Raw genomic sequence first — 9338 nt, 5'->3', positions numbered from 1 at the left:
CATCAGAAAAATCTCCAGGTTATGCCTATTGTAGAGCTCTAAGCCACTCAGATATTAATTATCCCAGGTCCCTCCCAATGCAGACTTTGTTCTAGGAGCCACAGTCCTGGTGTCAGTCAAGTCAAAAGTAGGTCTGAAAGGATAACATCAAACTAAGCATCCCTGAGTCTCCCTTGGACTTCCAGTCAAAATTCATTCCATTCATTTGACTACATTGAAAAACATAAACTTCAATGAGAAAAAGATGTCATATATTTATAATGATCTATTCCCATTATGATAAGCACTCTGAATTCATTTTTGTGGTATTTAACCTTTGCAAATTCCCTTTGAATTGAGTTCATTCATATTGACAGAGAGCAACACCATTATGAGCTCGGGAAAGGTCATTGTGTAACACCTGCCAAAATGCTCATTATTCTCTCTCCTTAGTTATGTTTTATTTTCCTGACTTAGTTCTTTATAAGAATTTGCAGTCTTTTAGATTAAGAACCCAAGGACTTTACTCCCTTAAAGTACCAAACAATAAATCAACAAATCTTGAGAGTGAGTCAGACATTTAGAGAAAATTGAGTTCATGATATACCTGTTTGCCCAGCACCTCTCTAACAGGCCACCTCTAATTTGATATCTTTGGGGAAAACAGCCAAGTTATTAAAATAAATCTCTCTTTAAGATTCATTGTTGAGAAAGCCTTTCAAATTTCCTTGTGGGAAATCCCCCGAATTCTGTTTGCAGCTTCCTTCTTTCTCCTGAACAAGGAAAACAAGAGGTTTGTGCCAAAGCTCAGCCATTCCTTGGCAGGGCTCATCTTGGGTCAACGTTCCTCACCAAGTGAAAGTGAGACACATGCCAACATACACATTGTGGGAATAATATCACATGAATCCTAAAAGTAATATAAACTTTATTTACTGAGGAAAGTATCAAGGCCAGAGATTTATCATATACTAGAAAGATTATATATCTTACATTATTGGGGCTCCACGCAAGGTGTGCTAAATTCTTCTCATCCATGGCCAACATTGCCCCTTATTGAGTAACCCTGCCTGCCTCTCAGAGACCTTTACTAGGCAGCTGTCACTATTTTTGTCAGAGTGGTTGCTGGCTTTAAAGTATTTTTTCCTGCTCTTTTTCTTTTGCCATATTTGACCATATTTGATAACTTCTTCTCCTAAATGCTCTAGACTCTAGAACTCAGCATGTTTTCTTGGTAGGTGGTGATTCATTTTTTTTTATGTTAACTTTATTGAGTTATAATTTATATCCAACTAAATGCCCACATTCTAAGACTTCTGTGAAGTTTTTTAAAATTAGCTTTATTATGTAATACTTTAAACATGATAAAATTAACCATTTAAAAATATATAGTTCAATCTCCTGTTACCGCATATGGAGATTTGACCTTGGGTGGTGGGTACATGGTCCTATATACAGATTTTATAAATTAGTAATCCACACATGAAACCTATATGTTCATGTTGAGTAATATCACCCCAATAAAATAAAATAAAAAAATACAATGTAAAAAATAAAATAAGCCCTAGCCGGTTTGGCTCAGTGGATAGAGCGTTGGTCTGAGGACTGAAGGGTCCCAGGTTTGATTCCGGCCAAGGGCACATGCCCAGGTTGTGGGCTCGATCCCCAGTAGGGGGCGTGCAGGAGGCAGCCGATCAATGATTTTCTCTCATTATTGATGTTTCTATCTCTCCCTCTCCCTTCTTCTCTGAAATCAATAAAGAAATATTTTTTTAAAAAAATAAAATAGTTCAACATATTTTGACAGATAATTACAGTTGTGTACCAATCACCGTAATCAAGAACTGGAATCATTCTTAGCAACCCTAAAAATTCCCTTATCACACCCATAACCATTCTCTCTTATTGGACAGGAAATACTGCTCCCCAAGCATGGAAGGGGTAAGGGGGCAGATGAAGCCATTCTATTTGTAATAGGCAAAAATCAAATGATAGGCTTATTCAGATAATTCTTAGCATTAAGTACCATATGGAGTAAAGAGAGGAATTATCATTATTTTTCTAATATTATTTTTTAAAAGCTATATGGTTTATAGAAAGGAGAATTGCTGATCGGATGATTGACACAGTCAGAAATTTCAGACTGAAATCTGTCTTCAAACCGCTATGTAACCTCTAACTTCATGGTGCGGGGCAATTAAAAGACTGGAATAAGAAACTTCCCTGCAGTCAGTTCTTAGATCCTTATCTCCAACTTCTATGAGTATCCAAGCCTGTGTTGAGATGGGACCAGGGCGATACAAATCATTTAATACTCCATGACAAAAATCAAATAATAGAGGAGGCAGGCTCCTTACAGAGAAAACATTTATTGCTGCTCTTAATTTATATCTCTCTCTGCAGGGAAGGCTTGATATCAGGATATATATCTTAGGAGATCTGGATTCAGTGCCAAGAGAACATTCCTGAAACTTCTAGTATAACCACTATTCTTTCACATAATTAAAATAGTAGGTAACACTTATGTAAGGCTTACATCATGCCAAGCACTGTTCTAAGCCCTATATATATTGTCATTTAATATTACAAAAACCCTATGAAGTAGTTTGCAATAATAAGATATGTATATATGTATATGTACACACACATATATATACACATATATATTGATCTCTGCCCCTGATTCCTGACACAGAGCTCCTAAAACTCCTGTAAATTCCTAAGTGATCAGAGCACTAGGAGAATTTTTATTCTGATGGGGTGACTCTGGGTAGGCTCCTGGAGGATTCTTGAATGGGGGCTAGTCACCAGAAAGACTAAGCCATGGTTAGAAACTTAGAATTTTCAACTTCTCCAGAGAGATAAGAGAGGAGCTAATAAGTGAAGCTAATAATTGATCATGTTTACATGGAAAGGCCTCCATAAAAATCCCAATAGTACATGGTTCAGAGAGCTTCCAGGTTGGAAAACATCCATGTGCTGGGAAGGTGGTGCACCCCAACTCCATAGGGACAGAAGTTTCTGGGCTGGGGACCCTCCCAGACCTCATACTGTGTAGCTCTTCACCTTGCTATTCATCTGTATGCTCTATCATATCCTTTCAGAAACTGGTAAATATAGGTGTTTCCCTAAGTTCTGTGAGCCACTCTAACAAACAATAAAATCCAAAGGAGAGAAAGACATTGGAATCCCCCATTTGTAGCCAAGTGTAACAGAAATTGTGGGTGACCAGAGGGCCTACTGCTTTTGATTGGCATCTGAAGTGGGGGGCAATCTCATGGGATCTAACACTGTCTTCAGGTAGATAGTGTTAGAATTGAATAAAATTGTGCCACAGAATTGGTTGGTATGAAAAAATCCCCCGCCCATGTGGTGACCATAAGTGTCAGAAGTGTGAACGTATAGTGGTGTGAGAATAAAGGAAAAACATAGGTGCAAAGACTGAGTTTTTCCAACAAAGGTAGGTGTTATTGTTTTTATTTTACTAATGAATAGACTGAAGCCTAAATAAATGAAATGACTTGCCCAAGATCACACAGCTATTAAGTTGCACCACAGGGCTTCAAGTCCAGGCAACCATGAAAATGCTTCCAGTTGAATACTCAAAAACCCTACATCCCACTCTCCATCTCCGGGGGATGCTGGTATCACTAACACCCTCCAATCCTACACTGACAGTGAACCTGAGAGGCGTGTTCAGTTCACAAAGGTCCCCAAGACTATTCCTTCCTTTTGTCCTCTGTCTTTCCCCCCTTCCTCCCTCCCTCTCCTTTTTATTTTTAAAATACATTTGTATTGATTTCAGAGAGGAAGAGAGAGAGAGAAACATCAATGATGAGAGAGAATCATTGATTGGCTGCTTTCTGCATGCCCCCCACTGGGGATTGAGCCTGCAACCCAGGCATGTGCCCTAGACTGGAATTGAACCCAGGATCTTTCAGTCCGCAGGCCCACACTCTATCCACTGAGCCAAACCAGCTAGGGCCTCTCCCTCTCCTTCTCCTTCTCCTTCTACTTCTACTCCTCCTCCTCCTTTTCTCTTCTATTTCTCTGAAATATTTAAAATATGTAGCCACAATCAATGGAGACAACTTGATTATAAAATATTTTGTGTCTATATGTCTAGATAGTTTAAATATTTCATCCTCACCAGAGCTTAGAGTTCTATAAGTTTCTAATTATCGACAACCCAAGGATTGTAAAATAGTGTCTGGTTTGTTGTTTTTTAGTTTGCTTTGCCCTGATAATTAAAGGGGTGAGGCTTCATTTGGGTTAGTTTTTATGGGAATTTTCTATTAATATCCTTTATCTTTTTTTAAAAAAAATTGCATATCCTCTCTCTGTTTTTCTTTTCTTTTATTTTTTTTCTTTTTTCTTTTTTTTGCTGACCTACAGGACTTTCTTATATGTTCCAGAAGTGCCGAATCTAGCCTAATTCCGTTCTAGTCTATTAGAAATAGGCTAATTCAGCCATGGGCAAACTACGGCCTGCGCGCCGGATCCGGCCCGTTTGAAATGAATAAAACTAAAAAAAAAAAAAAAAGACCGTACCCTTTTATGTAATGACTAGAGGCCCAGTGCACAAAAATTTGTGCACTCGGCGGGGGGAGGGGGGATCCCTCAGCCCGGCCTGTACCCTCTTGCAGTCTGGGACCCCTCGGGAGATAACGACCTGCTGGCTTAGGCCTGCTCCCGTCTGGCAGGGGGGCAGGCCCAATCCCTAGGTGCAGCCCCTGGTTGGGCTCAGAGCAGGGCCAACTGGGGAGTTGGGGTGCCGCCCCATCATGCACAGAGCAGGGCAGATTGGGTGGTTGTGATGCCACCCTCAGTCACGTTCAGGGTAGGGCCAATTGGGGGGTTGGGGCACCGTCCCTTGTCACACTCAAGGCAGGGTCGATGGGGAGGTTGCGGCACCACCCCCTGTCACGCACAGAGCAGGGCCAATCAGGGGGTTGGGGCGCTGCCCCCGTCTCACACAGAGCAGGGCCGATCAGGGGGTTGGGGCACTGCCACTCTCACACTCAGGGTAGGGCCGATGGGGAGGTTATGGCTCTACCACATCACACACAGAGCAGGGCCCGTGGAGGGGGGGATGTTGGGGAGCTCCCCCTATCAGGCCCAGATCAGGGCTGCTCAGGGGGTTGGGGCCCCGCTCCCTGTCACACACACAGCCGCAGGGCGATCAGGGGGTTTGGGCGCTGCCCCCCTGTCACGCTGATCCCGGTGCCGGCAGGCATATTACCCTTTTACTATATAGGGTAGAGGCCTGGTGCATGGGTGCGGCCAGCTGGTTTGCCCTGAAGGGTGTCCTGGATCAGGGTGGGGGTCCCCACTGGGATGCCTGGCCAGTCTGGGTGAGTGGCTGAGGGCTGTTTTCAGGCTGGGAGTGACTGAAGTTCCCAACCGCTCCTTTTTTTCTTTCTTTCTTTTTTTATTCTGGGCCAGCTTTACCTTGAGGCTTGGCTCCAGCTCTTAGGCCTCCGTGGCTGAAAGTAGGTTTCTGGCCTTTGCTTACAATGTTGCGAATCTGCTGGCTGAAGTCCGGCGGTATTTGTTACAATGTTTCTTAAACTGCCCGCTCAGAGGCTTGCAGCCGCAGGCGGGGAACGTTGGTTTCCTCCAACGGTCCTCCGTCACTGAGGCAAGCAAGCCTCATGTTAGTTTCAAGCTGCCTGGCTGCCGGCTGCCATCTTGGATGACAGTTAATTTGCATATCTCGCTGATTAGCCAATGAAAAGGGTAGCGGTCGTACGCCAATTACCATGTTTCTCTTTTATTAGTGTAAATGTTTACTTTGAATTTATATTAGTTCACACAAACACTCCATCCATGCTTTTGTTCCGGCCCTCCGGTCCAGTTTAAGAACCCATTGTGGCCCTCGAGTCAAAAAGTTTGCCCACCCCTGGGCTAATTAGACCCTGATCTCTCTTTGCCTAGATATATCATCACCGGTGTTAGATATAGTCCCCTGAACACCAACTTGTTTTGACAACTCTAGTTGGATTCTGCATAGCTCCCGAGACTTAGTCTGTCTGTGCAATCATAGTACGAAGGTCCTACTAACATCACTGGAGGGCAGAAAAACCTCTTACTCAATAGTTCTAGCAAAAATTGAGGGGAGATTTCATTGGCTTATGCTGTGCCCCAAACTTCTGGAATACAGATTTTCTGGACACAGCCAAGCAGTGGGTGGGTTCGGCCATTGCTGTTTCACAGTGCTTATGATCAAGTGACCCTTATTTTACTTAATAACGGCCCCAAAACACAAGAGTAGTGATGCTGGCAATTCGGATATGCCAAAGAGAAGCCATAAAAGTCTTCCTTTAAGTGGAAAGGTAAAAGTTCTTTTCTTTTTAAAAAATATTTTTATTGATTTTAGAGAGGAAGGGAGAGGGATAGAGAGAGATAGAAACATCAATGATGAGAGATAATCATTGATTGGTGCTCCTTTGCACGCCCCACACTGGGGATCTAGCCCACCACCCAGGCATGTGCCCTGACCGGGAAGCAAATCATGACCTCCTGATCCACAGGTTGACACTGAGCTACGCTGGCTGCGCCAAAGGTGAAAGTTCTTAATTAATACGGAAAAAGACTCGAACGTTGAGACTGCAGCTCTACAGTAAGAACAGATCTTCTCTTTGTGGCATGGTGAGGAAGATCAGGAGGTCAGCAGCAGTGGGATTCCTGAGCCAAGCTACATTTTTGCCCTTTGAAGCCCTTGTTATATGAGACAAATTGCTTCTGGAAAGGTTCTACCATTCAGTGCTTCCAGGAGTGATGCCTGAGAATGCCTGCCTGGTCACACCCACGCCAGGGCTGTGTGCTGTCAGCCAAAAGAAACCTCTCTGCGCGTTTCATAGAAGGAAAAAATGTCTCATTTATATTTGCATTACTTTGATAACAGAAAGAACTAAGCTTTTTTCATATATTTGGTGGCCATTTGTGTTTCTTCTTGACACATATCCTAAGTTTTTGTGTGTGTCTACTTTTAAATTAATTTTTAGCTACTTGTAGCCTAGCGGTATACAGTGTGAATTGAGTGTGTCAGGGGATTTTTCCTTCAGTAATTAGGATTTAAAAGAAAATCCTGGGTTTATAGAAAATCTTCTTATGGAAGAAAGGTCATTGAAAAGTAACTAAGTAGCACATTTAATTTAGTTTTCCTTTGACTGAGGAAACTTCGATTCCAGTATGGCTTTGTCTTACGGAGCAGGCAAACCAGAAAGACTGAAAAACAGCACTGGGCACAGTGAACTGCGCGTTTTCTTCCTTCCTTGGAAAGAGTTAGCTCACTGATCGGTTAGTCTTAGAAATGAGCTATCCTCTGAGTCAGGGTGATGATCTGATGGCCCTGGTTTGGAAATGTCACCATCTGGAGGAGACAGGCCCTTGGAACTCCTTCACAGTGGTGACAAGAGGAAATGACATAATAGAAATAAATGAGAGTTCAAAAATGCAAGTGCTTATTGCTAGTTCATGCATTTATGTCTCACTGTCATCCAGATTAGCCTAATTAAATCTCCAAGCTTGGCCTGGTGGCAACATGCTTTAAAAACACACATTGTTATTTTCGAGCCAGGCTCATGATAGGCAGCTGATCGCTCGGTCTTGTTGTTTTCATAAACAGAGAGTGTTTGTGCTATATTCGTAGAGATCTCAGCACTTCCATCCCTTCCTACCTCAGCGGCCAGCCTACATTGTCAACGTCAGCATGGCAATCATAGAGGACAGGAAGCTCATCAAAACACAGGTTGGCAGCTGGCAGTTCTTGCCAGGATCCCTTGCAGTATGGTTGGGGATAAAATACCCCAAACTGTTTGCTGCAGCCCTGGGTAGAAGGGCACTGCTCCAAGCAAAAGTTGATTTTTATAATGAAAATGCTCTAAATGACAAAAAAAAGTCTGTAAGCTGGTAAATAATCATACCGAGGGGACCAATAGCATGCAGGGTCACTCCAACCTGAGTTGGATCTATGCCCACCTCCCACATGATGTATTCCACAAGAGAAACATGACAGAGCTGTTATCCAACCTTGAAAACATAGTTACTGATAGCTTCTTAACAGGGTAAATGGTAAGGTACGTCTCAGCTCTTGCTTTGATAGCGAGAGTCTATGATTTAGTGATTTCCAAAGGAGTATAGGAAAAGCTCTTATTTTTTGAGAAGCAAAACTTCCCGTTTCAAAGTTGCCTTTCAAGTCAAACCATTTGTAATTAATGTCCTTAGGATTTTCCCATGTGATTAAACACTCTTGATTGGCAACTTTGGCCTCTACAGACATTTTCCTGTAAAAATGAGTAAGGCATAAAACTTCTACTTGATTTAGTTTTCCTTGCCAAAAACAAACACCAAAATGGAACAACTAAAAAAATATATATATATATTTTTTTTTTCTGGTAAAATTTGTTTTAATATTTGAACTTTTCAAAGATGAATACGTATTCAATCTCCATTCAAGTTCAGCCTTCTATAGCTTTGATAAAATCTTATGTGGTCCAGTGATTCTGAAAGCTGGAATGCTGAGGCATTCCTCTACTTGCTTATTTTAGAGTAAAGCTGCATCCCACTTGGCTAATTGATCAGAGTTTGCAGAATACAGTAAATAAGTCTCTGTTTGCTAGTGATTTTGTGGCATCCTGGCAAAATCATTTAATTTTGCAGTTTCTTAGATTTGCCATATTATAAAAAAGAGGTAATTGCAAACTTAAGATAATTAATTCTAGAAATGAATAAAATTAAACCATACTAAACATACTGGCTCATTATTATTACTTTAAAAATATTCTTAGAGTGCCTTGAAGTAGTTTGAAGGTCTCTGACCATCCAAACAGCAAATACCCAAATGGAGAGGAAGAGATTTCAGATGGCAGTGTGGACATGCTGAAATAGTTGAAAAACTTTACAAAGCTTACAGTGTATTTCACATGAGTGGACGGCTTAGTGTGGAAAAGGTTCTGTGCCAAAATAGTCTAGTTTTGACTTGAATTTCACATCATTAATGTTCTTCCCCTAAGTTAAGGCTACTTTTCTGGGAAGATTTTTGTACAGTTTGATTCCTTTCGGATATTGTTTATTTTACATACTATGAGAAGGTTAGACTGGGACCACAGTGGCTGTTTTTAAATCTGTTGGAAGTAGATATTGAAGGAATAAACAAGAGATAGAGGCTCATGAAGAACAGGAGAGGGTGGGTACCTTCATTGGGTTCCAAAGGCAACTCAAGGACATCACCAAACACTGGCTCTGGAGAAGGGGGTTAAGGATGAAGCTGGCCATAGCCATGACCCAAACATTGGTGAGGTTTTCAATAGGATTTGGACTACTAAGACATAAGATGGTATTGGAGGATTTCAAGA

This window comes from Myotis daubentonii, chromosome 7 (genome assembly GCF_963259705.1).
Source record: "Myotis daubentonii chromosome 7, mMyoDau2.1, whole genome shotgun sequence".
NCBI lineage: Eukaryota > Metazoa > Chordata > Mammalia > Chiroptera > Vespertilionidae > Myotis > Myotis daubentonii.
This window is presented reverse-complemented; position numbering follows the sequence as displayed.